The 13284-nt window shown below is 42.3% G+C and overlaps 1 protein-coding gene across 2 annotated transcripts in view; it reads left to right on the top strand.

The window, feature by feature from the left end:
* The window catches only part of CCBE1 (collagen and calcium binding EGF domains 1), a 511379-nt gene that overhangs the window by 466646 nt on the left and 31449 nt on the right, over positions 1 to 13284 (top strand). The gene's annotated exons all lie outside the window — the stretch shown is intronic.

The following is a 13284-nucleotide window of genomic DNA, read 5'->3' as shown; positions in this document are numbered from 1 at the left end:
GAAAACATTCCATAAATCAAAGACTAGTCAACACAAAGGGCACAGTACAGGGGGGAATGCAGAAGGGCACAGTACAAGGGGGGACAGGAGGGCACAACACTGGGATCAGAAGGGCACAGTACAGGGGGGGGTCAGGAGGGCACAACACTGAGATCAGGAGGGCACAGTACAGGGGGAATGCAGAAGGGCACAGTATGAAGGGGGGGGGGGGTCAGGAGGGCACAACACTGGGATCAGAAGGGCACAGTGCAGGGGGGGTCAGGAGGGCACAACACTTGGATCAGGAGGGCACAGTACAGGGGGGAATGAAAAAGGGCACAGTATGGGGGGGGGGTCAGGAGGGCACAACACTGGGATCAGAAGGGCACATTAAAGGTTCTGGGCACAACCATATCGGGACAGTTTAGTAAAAAACATGACTGTCCCAGCAAATCCGGGACAGTTGGCAAGTATGATGTAATGCAAGATTATTGTGGGGCCCCCATGTGCCCAGGAGTGCCCTTGCATTAAGATGGCCCTGATGAATAGGCAGAAGCAAGGCTGCTGTTAGAAATCATGGGGCCTACCTTGCAGCCCACCTATGGACCTGGCAAGCGAAAGGGGTTAATTCACATTTTGGCACGTTTTTTAAAACACATTTTAGTACATTTTTTTAATAATGTTAATTTTGACATCAAATGTTGATTTAATTTTAGTTAGTCTTTTGACTAAAATTGCATTTTAGTTGTATTTTAGTCATCAGAATTCTTTTAACCACTACACTACCGCCCGCCGTCAAATAACGGCATGACGATAAGCCTCTCAATCTGGAAGGACGTCATATGACATCCTCGCCTTTCCGAGCCACTAGGGGGCGCGCGCACACCTGCCACGTCACTGGGAACCCAATGCGCGTGCCCGGGGGCCGCAATGGCCGCCGGGCACCCGCGATTCCCCAGTAACTGAGCAGGTCCGTGGATCTCTGTGTGTAAACACAGAGATCCACGTCATGTCAGGGAGAGGAGACCGATGGTGTGTCCCTTGTACATAGAGACCCCCAGTCAGTCCCCTCCCCCTACAGTTAGAATCACTCACTAGGGAACACATTTAACCCCTTGATCGCCCCCTAGTGTTAACCCCTTCCCTGCCAGTCACATTCACACAGTAATCAGTGTATATGTATAGCACTGTTCGCTGTATAAATGTGAATGGTCGAAAAATAGTGTCAAAAGTGTTTGATGTGTCTGCCGCAAAATCGCAGTCACGATAAAAATCGCAGATCGCCGCCATTACTAGTAAAAAAAAATAAAAAATGCTATAAATCTATCCCCTATTTTGTAGCCGCTTTAACTTTAGCACAAACCAATCAATATATGCCTACTGCGATTCTTTTTGTCTTTTGTTTATAGCACAAAAAATAAAAACCGCAGAGGTGATCAAATACCACCAAACGGAAGCTCTATGTGTGGGGAAAAAATTATTAAAATTTCATGTGGGTACAGTGTTGCATGACGGCGCATTTGTCATTCAAAATGTGACAGCGCTGAAAGCTGAAAACAAATCTTGGGCAGAAAGGGGGTGAAAGTGCCCAGTGTTGAAGTGGTTCATTTTTGTCCACTAAAATCCCCAGTACATTTTAATCAACTAACATCCAATGTGTTCAGTTAACCAATTCAGTTTAGTTAACCAATGACGTACCCGAACGTCAGTACTTTGACGCTAAATAGCTGCCATAGCCCTGGTATTATCCAAAATGCTGTGCATTTTTTTTTTAGATTAAAGTGGTCTCTGTGGCGAATTCGCCGCAAAATCACTTATATCGGTGGCGGGAGAGGTGCCTACCCCCCTCCTGACGCTCTCCCCTCGTCCCCACCACTTACCAGACCCACCCCTTCTTTTCCAGTGGATGCCTGGCTGCCGAGTGAGGGGAAGGTGGCCCCCACTCAGCTCCATGGCATGGGGGGGGGGGCAGAAGCGACGTCAAGTGTCACTTCTGCCCATAGCTTTATTATTTTTTTTAAGGGCCGTTGTCATTTATACATTGATCAGTGCATATTTTTAGCACTGATCACTGTAATGGTGTCAGTGGTCCCCAAAAAGTGTCACTTAGGGTCAAATTTGTCTGCCACAAAGTCGCAGTCCCGCTAAAAATCGCAGATCGCCGCCATTACCAGTAAAAACAATAAAAATAAATAAAAGTTCATAAATCTATTCCATAGTTTGTAAACGTGATAACTTTTACGCAAACCAATCAATATACGCTTACTGGAATAATTTTTACCAAAAATATGTAGAAGAATACATATTGGCCTAAACTGATGAAGAAATAATTTTTTTTACATTTTTTTTTGTATATGTATTATAGCACATTATTATGTATTATAGCACAAAGTAAAAAATATAGGTGACCAAACACCATAAAAAAAAGCTCTATTTGTGGGGTAAAAAAAAGGACATCAATTTTATTTGGGTACAGTGTCGTATGACCGCGCAATTGTCAGTTAAAGTAACACAGTGCAGTATCGCAAAAAAATCGCCTGGTCATTAAGGGGGTAAAACCTTCCAGGGCTGAAGTGGTTAATGCCATCTTCCCCTGCAGCACATACTCATCTTTCCTTCACTCCCTTCACTCCCTTCAGCTGCCGGCAACAAAGAAAAACAGCTTTGTGAAAGTTTCAAGTCACTTTGCTCAGAGAAAGTTTCCTGTGCCCATTTAAAAGCACCAGTGCTGTCACATGGAGACGGAATTACCAGCTATTTTTTGGGTTCTGGTGAAGGAGTGAAGGTAAGGTATGTATATGCTGCTGGGGAGGGAAGCATTGCCAAAGTTGCCAAAGTGCAAGTTTGCTTTCAAGTGGATCTGTACGTGTTTTAAAAAAATCAGTAAATCAGGTTTAAAACACACCCTCACTGACCTCTGTAGCTACAGGCTCTGTGGACCAATTCAGTGGAGCACTGTGGAGTATTTCAGTGCCTCCATTCACAGCTAAATCACAGGCCTTTCCCTTGCTTCTCCTGGCATTTTATCTTGTCTCCTGGCAGACAAAATGGGCTCATCTGAGATGTGGGGACTAAATGACAGTTGGTATTTACCAGAGCACCCTGCAGGATATGAGTGGCCTGAGACCCTAGTGGTCACTGGTTTACTTTACTGCAAACTAGCACCAGGTCACAGCCCCCAGGATCCAAACCCCCATCATTGGGAGGCTGTAATGGGAAGGCTACAATGCAGAGATTGTGTAGAAAGCATCAGGGAAGCAGAATAGTCAGATCTGAGTAGAGTTCTAGGGGGAGCAAGTAAGAGATCGGTCTGATCCTGGCAGGGGTCTTGGCAAATGGCAAGTCAGAAAGTAGTAAGGTCCATTCAGGGGATTTGGCGGATGACAAGCGATACAATGGTCAAGTCCAGGCAGGGGTCTTGGCAGGCAGCAAGCAAGAAAGTAGCCAAGTCAATGCAGGACAGCAACAAGCAAGCAAATGGCAGGTAAATATTATAGAACTTTAGCTTCTTAGGTAGCTGGTGAAAATACGCAGCACCAGCCACTTCCAAGGCTGCTGCTTAAAGTAGTTGTAAGGGATACTTTTTTTAATTAAAATAACAAACATGTTACCATTGTATTGCACACAACAGTCCTAAAACCTCTTCATCTGGGGTCCTCCGCCAACGCTTTTGGCTTCTCCTCTTCCTGGTGTGCAGCCAATGACTCCCGCTGCTCTCAGCCAAGCTTGTGGGAACACGAGGGGGGAATAGAAGAACTGAAGAGGGTTGGGGGTCGATCATTTTTAATTGCTGTTGTAAGAGAATGAGGTAAAAAAAATGTTTGCCTTTACAACCATTTTACATATTATTCTGGTCAAGGACACGCCCAGCTTCATTTCGGAGTAGTGTAGAAGTCCTAGAGGTAGTGGAGGTCCTAGGAATCCTGGAAGACCTGGCAAGGATCCTGTGAGTACTGGAGGTCCTAGAGACTATGGGAATCCTGGAAGACCCAGCAGGGATCCCGTGGGTACTGGAGAGCCTATGAATTACTGGAGACCCAGGAGGGATTATGTGAGTACTGGAGATCCTAGGAAATACTGGAGACCCAGGAGGGATCCTGTGAGTACTGGAGATCCTAGGAAATACTGGAGACCCAGGAGGGATCCTGTGAGTACTGGAGATCCTAGGAAATACTGGAGGGAGACCCAGGAGGGATCTTGAGAGTACTGGAGATCCTAAGAAATACTGGGGACCCAGGGTGGATCCTGTGAGTACTGGATATTCTAGGCAATAATGGAGACCCAGGAGGGATCTTGTGAGCACTGGAGATCCTGGGAAATACTGGAGACCCAGGAGGGATCCTGTGAGCACTGGAGATTCTAGGAAATACTGGAGACCCAGGGTGGATCCTGTGAGCACTGGAGTTTCTAGGAAATACTGGAGACCCAGGAGGGATCTTGTGAGTACTGGAGATCCTAGGAAATACTGGAGACCTAGGAGGGATCTTGTGAGTACTGGAGATCCTAAGAAATACTGAAGACCCAGGGTGGATCCTGTGAGCACTGGAGATTCTAGGAAATGCTGGAGACCCAGGAGGGATCCTGTGAGTACTGTAACATGGTATCAGATACTTGACAGCTTTCTTCTATAAACAAGCAGCAGGCGTTGTTCAGAAGATGTTCAGAAAGCAACTGCAATCAGAATTCAGTGTCTCTGTTGTAATAGTTACAGAAGTCATGAACAAGTTTGTTTTAACCACTTGCTTACTGGGCACATATACCCCCCTCCTGCCCAGGTGAAATTTCAGCTTCCGGCACTGCGTCGCTTTAACTGACAATTGCGCGGTCGTGCGACGTGGCTCCCAAACAAAATTGACGTCCTTTTTTCCCCACAAGTAGAGCTTTCTTTTGGTGGTATTTGATCGCCTGTGCGGTTTTTATTTTTTGCGCTATAAACAAAAAAGAGCGACAATTTTGAAAAGAAATACAATATTTTTTACTTGTTGCTATAATAAATATGCCAATTTAAAAAAAAAAAAAGATTTTTTTTCTCATTTTAGGCCGATAAGTATTCTTCTACATATTTTTGGTAAAAAAAAAAAAAAATTGTAATAAGCGCAAAAGTTATAGCGCCTACAAAATAGGGGACAGAATTATTATTTTTATTATTTTTTTTTTTTACTAGAAATGGCGGTGATCTGCGATTTTTATTGGGACTGCGACGTTATGGCGGACAAATCGGACACTTTTGACACATTTTTGGCGCCATTTACATTTATACTGCGATCAGTGCTATAAATATGCACTAATTACTGTATAAATGTGACTGGCATTGAAGGGGTTAACACTAGGGGGTGAGGAAGGGGTTAAATATGTTCCCTATATAGTGTTCTAACTGTAGGTGAAGGGGGGGGGGTGACTGGGGGGGGGGGGTGACCGATCTGTGTCCCTATGTACAAGAGACACAGATCGGTCTCCTCTCCAGAGACAGCACCGCTGTCTCTGTGTAAAACGGCAATGAGAGATGATCTCATATGTTTACATATGAGATCATCTCTCATTGGCCGCACGGATCGCATCACAAATGGCCACTCTGATTGGCCATTTGCGGCGATCTGTAATTGGCTGTGTCCAAGGGACACGGCCAACACAGAGTGCGCGCGGGGAACGCCCAAAGGGGCGGACGTCAATTGACGTCTAGTTGGATTTTGAGATCCGCGCTGTAGCCATCATTCGACTATAGCGCGGGTCTTATTTTAGAAATGTAGAATATGGAAATCCTTTCATTTTAGTAGCCTAGTACTATATGGGAGTATTAGTATTTCCATCTGTTCATGTCCATTTGCCCATGTTGAAAATTTCCAGCATTAGCTAGTCTGTAGGTGAGTTGAATTTCCCTCCACTAGTCACATGGTCATCATCTAATAATCTGCTTCCTTCTACTCTAGAACTTTTGCTCTTTAGATAATATTAATTTTTGCATTTATCTTCTAGCTCTAAAGCAATTTTCCTGTCCGATTCCATTACTTGTTCATCTTTGCTCATTACAGTCAGACACACTGGCATAGAGATTAGAGATTCATTGAATATTAAAAACAAAATATTGGCGCCCGCTCAGCCTTTGTCTATTTTATGAACTGCTTCTAATGTCACAGTATAAATCTTGCGGACACTTGCGTGTTCTGCTTTTCATTGATGTTGGACACTGCCTGAACCAGATGGTTAACTCTGAATTTTTTTTCACATGGTAAACTACGGAACTGTTTTTCAAAAGTCATTTCTGAAATATTCTTTATTTAGTCTCACGATCTCAGACACTCAAGAAACAAAAAATATAAATGTGATGCAATTTTTCATTACCTGCGGGATCTAAAAACCCTCACGTAGAATGTACTGTATCAGTTGACGTCCAGAGAACATTGGGCTTTAAATGAGGTGTTTACTACTGGAAACAGATATAGGATTAAAATGTATGGCAGATTGCAGCTGTCATTGCGAGGCAGATAAACAACTGAATAAAACAGACTGACGTTGATCAGTTGTAGAATCATGACCCAGAAGCTATCACTCTATAGACACGGGAAGGCTTTTTAGCATTTCTCTATCTATAAAATATACCCCAATTTTTATCATACAGTGCCTTGAAAAAGTATTCATACCCCTTGAAATTTTCCGCATTTTGTCATGTTACAACCAAAAACTTAAATGTATTTTATTGGGATTTTATGTGATAGACCAACACAAAGTGGCACATAATTGTGTAGTGGCCGGAAAATTATAAATGGTTTCAACATTTTTTACAAATAAATATCTGAAAAGTGTGGCGTGCATTTGTATTCAGCTCCCTTTATTCTGATAACCCTAACTAAAATCTAGTAGAACCAATTGCCTTTAGAAGTCACCTAATTAGTAAATAGAGTCCACCTGTGTGTAATCTAATCTCAGTATAAATATATATATATATATATATATATATATATATATACAGCTGTTCTGTGAAGCCCTCAGAGATTTGTTAGAGAACGTTAGTGAACAAACAGCATCATGAAGGCAAAGGAACACACCGGACAGGTCAGGGATAAAGTTGTGGATTAGTTTAAAGCAGGGTTAGGTTATAAAAAACTATCCCAAGCTTTGAACATCTCACGGTGCACTGTTCAATCCATCATCCGGAAATGGAAACGTTCACCTTCCAACAGGACTTCGACCCTAAACAAACAGCCAGAGCTACAATGGAATAGCAAATTCATGTGTTAGAATGGCCCAGTCAAAGTCCAGACCTAAATCCAATTGTAAATCTGTGGCAAGACTTGAAAATTGCTGTTCACAGACGCTCCCCATCCAATCTGACGGAGCTTGAGCTATTTAGGAAAGAAGAATGGGCAAATATTTCACTCTCTAGATGTACAAAGCTGGTAGAGACATCCCCAAAAAGACTTGCAACTGTAATTGCAGTGAAAGGGGGTTCTACAAAGTATTGACTCAGGGGGGCTGAATACAAATGCACGCCACACTTTTCACATATTTATTTAAAAACAAAATTGAAAACCATTTATCATTTTCCTTCCACCGCACAATTGTGTGCCACTTTGTGTTGGTCTATCACATAAACATATCCCAATAAAATACATTTACGTTTTTGATCGTAACATGACAAAATGTGGAACATTTTAAGGGGCATGAATACTTTTTCAAGTTACTGAACAATATATACAAATGGGGAAAACATGGAAGCGAGGTGCTGGGAACATATAGGAAGGGGGAATTAAAACTGTGATAAGGAACAGGGGGAAGAAGGAACAAGGTAGCAGGGTTCGGAGTAAATGTACTAGGCAGAGAGCACAATCAAAGAGCAGGGACAAGATAACAGCTAGCAGTATCTGGCAGCAAGCAAAACACATAACAGAGGGGTAACATCAGAAGAGGGACTAAATACCTTTCCAGCAGCCGCCACCAAGTGGAGCTGATTACTGGGATCTGCTGGCTGCTTGGAGACACCTGCTGGTGAACACTGGAACTACAAACTTCCACTCTGGGAAGCACATTGCCACCAGCAGGTGATCCAGGTCCTGACATCATAGGTACTGATCTTTCGCAAAAAATATTTCTTACCCATCTTATTTATCCTCTTCATACATCTGTATCCTCATCTTCCTTATACAGCTTATAGCTTTCTCATAAATACTTTGTACACATCTTTCTCATTGAATCTCCTCATACATGAGTATCACTTGTACACCTTGTACATCTCACTCAGCTCATAAAAACTTCAAAATTATTTTTCTCATACATACTTCTCACTCACCATACTTCATACTTAGCTTTCTGATAATACTCAATCTCACACTTCTTATTTTTTTTGTTTGCATGTATTCTCCTTATACATACTGTAGGTGTGACTCAATCTCCTCATGCATATTTTTCACTCAGCTTTCTCATAAATACTTCTTACACTTTATCTTTTTCATTTATTCTCCTTATACTTATGTATCACTAATCTTTCTCATACATATCACTCAACTCATAATGACCATTGAAATGCTCCTTGTGGACATTGTAATAGTAGCTAACGAGGACCTACCTCTGAGAAGTCAGGGCCAATGCCAAGGAAAACTAAATTGGAAAGGCACCCAAATGAGTATATAGCACCCCCACTACTCTTGGGAGACCCCCAGAAATCAGGTAGACTGACACTTCACCTTAGGGTTAAGTCCTTGACTTATATTAGGGTTGTGGACAGATGGGCGTCAATCACCTTTTTGCCAAAAAGATACGTTTTATTAAACTCTGATAAACTCCTGAGGAAGAGGGATAGGGTCACAGGACTCCAGAATTCTACTTATAGTCATAACAGGTAAAGGGACCATTAAGCCAGATTGGCACCCTGTGATTTTTAGTTTAATCTATTTTATTGTTCTTTTTTGGTTGCAAAAAAGAGAGTTACAAAAATAATAGAACATATCTAGTACAAAAAAAGGATTAGGTAACAGAAGACACGTGTTGTCTTTTCAAGACAAGAGAAGGATATCATAAGGTGCAGTCAGATGAAAAATAACAACTATAGAAACCTGAACTCACTAATCAATAACCCCCAATAATCGTAAGATATTTGGGTAAAAAAGGAAGGGTATTATGATACCAATTTCAATATGGAAACCAGTATACAGAATGAAAGGTAGTATTAGAATAAACAGTCACTATGTAGGATGCTGAGTATAATTTTAAACAATTGAGTTGTAGCAACAATAAAGAGATGAGCAAGAAGGGGGGGGGGTATGATAAGTGGATGGGGAAAGGGGGCATTGGAAAGAAGGGGAAAGTAGAAAAGTGGAGGAAGTTCAGTGCCTCTTCGATCGTTCCAAACCAATAGTATAAGTACAAGCTATAACCAATATACTATAGTGTAAAACGTTGTGCATGTAATCTTATAGGTTTTAGTGTTGTCCATTTGTCAGAAGGCCATCTGTTCTGGATAGAAAAGGGATTCTATCTCACAAGCCCAGTCATGGAGAGAAGGGGTGTGATTTTGGAAAAAAAAAGATTTAAGTCAAATTCAAGCTTTTCGGGCACCTCCAGCAGCTGAAGTTCCTCCCTGGTGCTTTTTTCCAGGATCAGCTCCAATCCTGGGAAAAGTACCTACAGCCTAGGCCTCAGACCTTGCCCATTCACTTTAAGTTTGGTTTACTCCTCCTTTTGATTTGACCGTGAATTCGTTCTCATAGTCACCTCTTTTACCCATGTACTTCTGCAAACAGTCAAGCCAAATAAATAACAATAAATGGGAAGACATTCAGAAATAACAGTGGGAAAACATGGGTTAAGTACTACACTCTATCGGTGTAAAGTGCTCTCTGGTGTACACTAAGAGGCTGTTATTGATGTCTTATATAAAAATGGATGTATGATGTGCTGTGTTTGGCAGCAGCCACGAGTCAATCACCACTGCTGAAACTCTCGTAAAATAGCAACATCACATCTATAAGGAAAAATCTGAAACCCAATACGTCCATAAGATTAAAAATCATTTCCAAGCCTGAGTAACTCAGTGCAGCATCTACCCCAATCTTCATGCATGTATTGTCCAGTGACTGCTTTGTGGTCTGATGAATAGTCCAATTATTCGGTTCAGGCGAGGACTGTTGAGGGATCTCGGAGGAGACATTTTCATCAGCAGCACTTGTAGGTATAGAGTAAAATTTTGACTGCCTCATCAGTTCTCATGGAATATTCATCCTGCCATCCAAGAGATGAGAATCTTCTTAACTCCCCTAAAGTCCTCTTGAATGTGTCGTCAGGGGGCCAGCAATGGGCATTTGATGAAAAAAGACTGTTGGTGATGAGAGTCGGGTTAACTAAAACCAAAAATTGTGTTCGGGGAAATCCAATAAAACGATTTGCTGTTGATTCTAATGTACAGTGGATTTTTTAAAGACATTTTATCTACTTACCTTAGCTTTGTTTCTGGTTGGGATGCAGTGTGTGGTTTACAGTCTATAACATTTCCAAAGTCCTCTGGCTTGCAAAGTTTTGCTTCACTAGGCGAGGACTGGGAAATTTTGACCTGAGAGCAGACACAGCCAACTGGCTCTTTTACAGTAAGCCCTGCTTGCATGCTGGCCTTACCTGCTTAGAAACATGCTAAAGCAATTTGAAAGTTGTCTATGCCGGTTTTTAGCTCCCACCTCTGGTGATGCAGTAGATAATAATAGTAACAGTAAGTGATAGTAAGTGGAGGACTTCCAACTACCCAAATTGGATTAGGGCTGCAACTAACGATTATTTTCATAATTGATTAGTTGGCCGATTGTTGTTTCGATTAATCGGATAATAGCCTTTAAAAAAAAATAGAATTTTTAAATTTTTTTGGGCCAATTTGTTGTTGGGCAGATTACAAAACACAAATTGCCGTAAAAACACATTACATGCTTTTCTGCAGCTTCTTCATTGAAGTATATTGAACCAAAAATAACAAAATAGCACCGTTTTGCATTAAAAAGTCCTTGCCCTTTCCAAATACGCAGTAGCTGAAAAAAAATCATGGATGTGAACGTGTCCCATAGGAAAACATGTAAATGAACTGTAGTGTGTTTCTGCAAAAAGCACCAAAAAACAGAGGTGTGACCCAGGCCTGAGATGTTTAGTAACATAATGGGGTTAAAAAAACAAAAATAAGTACAAAAAGAGCAAATAATCACTACTGTAAGGGGTTCATTTTTTTACTGTGGGACAGTGAAAGTAATATTTACAGTAGCGATTTGCTTTTTTGTACTATAAAGGGCTAATTTTAGTCTTTTTAACACCATTATGTTACTGGCTGATTAATCGATTATGAAAATTGTAATCGATTATTTTCATAATCGATTAGTTGTCGATTAATCGATTAGTTGTTTCGGCCCTAAATTGGATAGAACAGACCTTCTTCCTCCTCTTTACAATACTATCTTTTTTTACAATAGCTTCTTTTTACCATAGCGTTCCATATAGTATGTACCACAGGGTGTTTACTCATACATGCTCAGCAGTTCTTGCTTTTTTAAACTACTGTCCCCCCATATCACAATTTAAGTCTGTCAATAGATTTTGTCTGAAAACAATATATGCCTATGGTGGCTTATTCCATAAATGATGTCTGTTACTGCTCATTCAGCAGTCTTACTTGTGCCATTCCCAGACACACATCGAAGAAATGTAATAAATATGACAGTGTGGAGGGAAAAAGTAGTTCTTACTAGATGTGGCAATTTTAACAAATTTAACATTGTGGGAGCCCTGGTTGAGAAGAACTGCGGTGGAGCATACACACGGCCGGGATTCCCGGCCAAAGCTCTCACCGCAGTTTTCCCGACAGGAAAACGTCTGGTGAGTACACCGGGAAAGTGACCGAGCAGGTTCTCGGTTTTCCCCTGGGATTCCCGGTGGACTTTTTACCGCCGGGAATGCCGATCGTGTGTACGGCATTACAGTCTGCAATGGTTAGCATGATTGAGAACTAGCCAAGAAATCCTTCTATAATATATAATATATATAATAACCTTTTGATAGAACAAGATATTGACCTTTTAACATATTTAGGAAACAGGGGTTCTTATTCAAATTACAGTGGAAATTCCTTTCAGAAATGATGTTATAGGCCTAATCCTGGTCAGGCGCAGTTTCCTTCTACAGTCATTGAGCGTGCAATTCTCCAGAATACATTGGCTTAGTCATTAGTTCAACCCTGTGCAGCACACCCTCTAATGAGCTGCAAGTAACCTGGCATCCCCCATCCTGCACAGCCAGGCACACGGAATCTTCACAGCCACTTCAGAATCAGAGAACAGTCTGTGGCTTTGTTTTTGTTATTTATTGAGGGAAATAACTTAGATAGGGATGGGAGGTTATGGAATGCCCATTTGACTTCCACAACAACTCCAGGGCCAATTCTTCCTATATATAGTCTCTATATACAGCTCCCCTTCTTGCTTCCGCACACACCTGCTTGCAGAACCTGGCTGGAACACTGTGAATACTTGACAATCACTCAGTCAGCTGAAAGCAATAGTCCATTACAGGCAGGAACCCAAGACCCCTTAGGTGTGTAGCAAAATTTCAGTGTCCTGCTTGCATCACTCCTGTGGCTATTAATCCCTGCACTACCTCCTCAGATGCTGCCAACCCACCTGGCTGCAGCCGCCCCCTTCACTAGCCCTCCAGGCTAACTTCTCTCCACAGTCTTCCAGACTGACACTCACCAGCCCACCCTCTTGACTCTTAGGAGATCTCCCAGCTGACCTGCTCCCGCTGTCCCCTCTCCTTGCTCTTATGCCTCCAGGAAGGGTGAGCCAAGCCCCAGGCCCGAGGTCACACCCCTCACCCTCCCAAACTGGGGGCACCCTCATGGTCCACAGACAGCCTCCTTAGCACCCCATCTCCATCTTCCACCCGCCTGCCCCTCATGGCATGACTTATGTCTATTTATAAGGTGGCCTGCCCCCTGACAACCCTTTACTGGGGATTGGCTGAGGCCCTCATAATTATGCCAAGCAGCTCCTTCTAACCTCTACCCCCTATGTCTAGAACATTTTACAATGTCCCAGAATACAGGGGCAGGCAGCAGAGAAGCTGCTAGGATGAGTCACCCAGCCCTGAGTTACTAAACCCTGACCCAGATTCATAGCTCAGGCTTAGCCTTGAGCTAAACGAATGTTTACCTACACTAACAACAAACCGATCTACATTTAGCACACTAGAGGGTGCTACACTTGCTCTTCCTATATCAATAGTACAGCTGTTTATACAGGAATCCTATAGAAGAGAGGGAATATTCTCTTTACTCTCATATTGACT

This window comes from Rana temporaria, chromosome 1, assembly GCF_905171775.1.
Source record: "Rana temporaria chromosome 1, aRanTem1.1, whole genome shotgun sequence".
NCBI lineage: Eukaryota > Metazoa > Chordata > Amphibia > Anura > Ranidae > Rana > Rana temporaria.
This window is presented reverse-complemented; position numbering and strand designations above follow the sequence as displayed.